The sequence below is a fragment of the Hippoglossus stenolepis genome, chromosome 3 (assembly GCF_022539355.2).
Source record: "Hippoglossus stenolepis isolate QCI-W04-F060 chromosome 3, HSTE1.2, whole genome shotgun sequence".
Lineage (NCBI taxonomy): Eukaryota > Metazoa > Chordata > Actinopteri > Pleuronectiformes > Pleuronectidae > Hippoglossus > Hippoglossus stenolepis.
This window is the reverse complement of record NC_061485.1, coordinates 2106665-2110782: the sequence shown is the minus strand read 5'-3', so window position 1 is coordinate 2110782 and position 4118 is coordinate 2106665. Positions and strand designations below refer to the sequence as shown.

At 42.8% G+C, this 4118-nt stretch overlaps 1 pseudogene; it reads right to left on the bottom strand.

Moving 5' to 3' along the window:
- Positions 1 to 155: 155 nt before the first annotated feature.
- Positions 156 to 2023, bottom strand: LOC118105047 (annotated as a pseudogene).
- Positions 2024 to 4118: the final 2095 nt, after the last annotated feature.

Genomic DNA, 4118 nt, shown 5'->3' with positions numbered 1-4118 from the left:
ACACGATACATACTTGAACATAAAGTACAAAATAAACCCAACCCAAATAATAAATGAAACAATCTGCATAACCTACCAGGTTTAGCAGTCAGTCAAAATACTTTTTATTAATTAGGGTTTTACTACATATATCATGCGTATGGACGGATGTGAAGGCGAAGAACTGCGAGCCTGTAATTCTCGGTTGTGAAATCATCCACGACCTGATTCTTACTGTGGCTTCACTCTGCAAATCAGATACCTCTTCAGATACCCCCGGAACATTTTGTCTCGTACGCCGTAGATGATTGGACTGATGGACCGGGGCAGAATCTGGACTATGATATAAGTAGCAAAGAGGCAGTCAGTGTAGTTCTTAGGAAACCGTTGCCAGAGAGCCTGATTTAACAGTGGCTCTACGTACGTGGCCATACACAACAGGACCTGAAACCCGTGGAGGAGGATTGTGTTTCTGGCCTTCTTAGCATCTTTGCTAGCTGTTTTAGCAGTGAACATTATTCTGAAGTAGGTGTAAAAGATGATGAACCAAACTATGACCAGATAAATAATATAAGTGGTATCCCTTTTCTTATGGATGTGGGGATTTGGAAAGGCGGTTTCCCTGAGGCAGAACACTCTGGAGTGGAAGAAGTCCAGTGGCTCTGTAGCCAAGGTGATGAAAAGATCAGGAAGAACTGACAACATGCTGGTCGCCCAGATTAAACCAATCAGCATCAAAGTCCTCCTGACGGTGCAGATCTGCACGTGGCTTAAGAGGGAGGCAGATGGCGACGTGAGCACCGACCGCCATGCAGGCCAGGTTCAGAGGGGTGTTTTCAGTGGTGAGCAGAGCACCAGATGAAGGCAGCAGCAGGCGGAGACGCTGAGTTTGTAGATGGTGTAGCTGATAACGAACAGGGTGACGGTCAGCGCCATTTGGATCATGTCATTGACGATCAGGTGAATGAAAAGGATGTAGCGCAGGATTCGTAGAAGATCTGAAGATGAGAGAAACAACATGTGAAGGAGGATGTGGTTTGAAGACCTTTGCAAACTCTGGACGTCTGAGTCAGATACTTAACTAACATCGGCATCAGCACTTTGTTATTATTGGAAAACAAAGAAAAACAAAACCGCCATACAAATGTCCAAAACTCGTACAGCAATATAGGAAGACAGAACCGCAGTTCGTGTTTTTAACATTCTCAGGAGTTTTGATAATTGTTCACAAGGTTTTATTGCACTGACAGAATGGCGTCACTGCCTTCCTGTCATTAATTATTGAGGCTACTTAGAATGAAAACCAGAACAATATGCCATTTCCAGATGAATGTAGCTGTACAGGTTAGCTGACGCACAGAAATAACACGATTCCTCTATTGTCGTATAAGGATAAAGTTGACTGCGCTTGCCTGGAAATGACAATGACATGATGGATACTTCACTTGGATCGTAGTCAGTCCTAAAGAGGCTCCACCCACACGACCACCTGTTTCTACGTCATATCTGACATCCACACTTTTCTAAAACAGAGAAGCCACGTTTTAGTTTGAAATCTCCGGGGCTGTGTGTGGATGGAAGTGACGACACAGCTACCGACATTACTTCCTGATCGCCTCTTATCAGTCGTGACTCATTCACTTCAGTCAAAGCAGAACATTTGTAAACATCTACTGCAGATTACACAATCTGTTTCCTTTCACAGCAGCACACACGTGTCCAGTGTCACATGAAACGCCTCTCTGGGGGTGTCCTTGGGAAAAGGATACCATTGTGATCCTTTAGATTTAAAATGAAAAACGTCTTACTATAAGGCGGTGACCAGAGCTGCCGATGATTCACTGAATGATTTCTGTTTATATCAGAAAGGATTATCACACCTGGTGTTTGCAGAAGGTGTGAATGAGACCTGTATTGATGTAGTTGATGGAGATGCTGAGAACCACAACAAGCACGTTCTTGGCCACAGCTTTGGTGAAGGAGTCTCTGTACTCGATGACCACGGTCACGTTGGAGGATGACGAGTTCATCTCTTGACGTCTGAAGATCTGATGACAGAGAAAACATTACAGTTATTATAATATCGTGTTATTGATAAGTGCTGTACATTCTAAAAACATTACTAATTATATGTTTTAATACAATATAAGCTTCCAAACTTAAATCATTATCATGTCCTGTTAGAGAATCACATTATGACAGTGAGTCAGATCCGCTACATGATATTTAAATGGGATCACGATGAACACTATTTAATTTTTATTCGGAAAGTAATTATCTATCCAAGTTCTACGGAAGCGTATTGCATTCACTTGAAACAAAAAAAAGTTCTGTTTAAAAATATATCTCGGAAATTCCGAGATAAGTTCTGTTTTTCTAATAAAATTTTTTTTCTGTTTTTCCGAGAAGTTCCTGTATAGACGCGGACTTCCTGTTATGAATCTGTAACTTCACAAAGGAAAGTTTGATGTTTCGCGACCCTCCGAAGAGCCACACGCTCTTTGTTGTTTAGGGAAGTTTCAAATAAACCTGGAAACATCAGGTGAAAGTCTCGAGCATCTTTCGGGGATATGCTGCAGATAGATAAAGGATAGTTTTCATTTTTGTCCATAATTCAAATATTTCGTTTGTTAGTGTAAGCTATTTTATTTAGTGGCTTTATTATGGAAGATTGATGTGTAGTTCCTGTGATAAGCAGGGTGTTGGTTGGGACTCTTGTTTTGAAAGGGGTTCTAACGGAGGAGGGTTGTGTCCATAGAGAAGTTCTGAAGTGTGAAGGAAAGGAACCGGGTGTGATTCCTGAGGCCTGTGACAGAATAACAGAACAACACGCTGCATCAGGCTGTTGTGGTTCATGTTATTTCTACAGAAGGAGAGTCTGACGGTTTGAAGCGACGCTGTACGTCATGGCGCTGAGACATCGTGCCGAACAATCAATCAATCAATCAAATTTTATTTGTATAGCCCATATTCACAAATCACAATTTGTCTCATAGGGCTTTAACATGGTGTGACATCCTCTGCCCTTAACCCTCAACAAGAGTAAGGAAAAACTACTTAAAAACCCTTTTAACAGGTAAAGAACGTAGAAACCTCAGAGAGAGCCACATGTGAGGATCCCTCTCCCAGGACGGACAGAAGTGCAATGGATGTCAAGTGTAAAGGAGAACATCAAGATAAAGGTTTTAGCAGCATTGATTAGGGTAAACATTTTGAAGTATAACTGAAGGTCAGTGAATTGGTGGATTAATGTCATTAATGGTCGAGTATCTGAGGAGAAATACTATGTATCGAGCAGTCCTGCTGCAATCATAGTCCATGGTCAGCAGCCAGCAAGATCATGATCCACCATCAAGATCGGATGCCACTATAGTCCACAGTCATTATCCACTGCCGCCATTAGGATCCATCATCAGCTGCCACCTCGGTCGTGGTCCACTACCAGTATCTGATGCCAACACGATAAAGGATCTGCCTTTGTTATCACGATCAGCCAGCACGATGCAGAATCCGCCAGACTGGATCCACCATTACGACCTCTGATACGTGATCCACAGATCCTAATCCATGATGTGGCCGCAGCCGGCCCTGGGTCTGCGGACAATAAGGCAAAGGGACTCGGGGAAGAAGTCAAGTCAGTAACATGTATTGATGGGATATGAATTCCTTTGATGTGATAACGATTGAGAAGAAGAGGAGAAGCTGGAAAGAGAAGCTCCGTGTGTCATGTGCCCCGACCTTCTAGACCTATAGCAAAACTAAGAGCAGGTCTAGGACAAGCCTGGACCAGCTCTAACTATAAGCTTTATCAAAAAGGAAGGTTTTAAGCCTACTCTTAAACGTACAGATGGTGTCTGCCTCCCGAACTGAAAGTGGGAGATGATTCCACAGGAGAGGAGCTTGATGCTGAAGCTCTGGCTCCTACTCTACTTTTAGAGACTTTAGGGACGACAGCCTGAATTCTGGGAGCGCAGTGCTCTAGTGGGTTGATAAGGTACTAACAGCTCTTTAAGATATAATGGTGCCATATTGTTAAGGGCCTTGAAGGTGAGGAGGAGAATTTTAAATTCTATTCTAGATTTAACTGAGATCAGTGTAGCGAAGCTAATACTGGAGACATGTGGTCTCTTTTCTTGGTT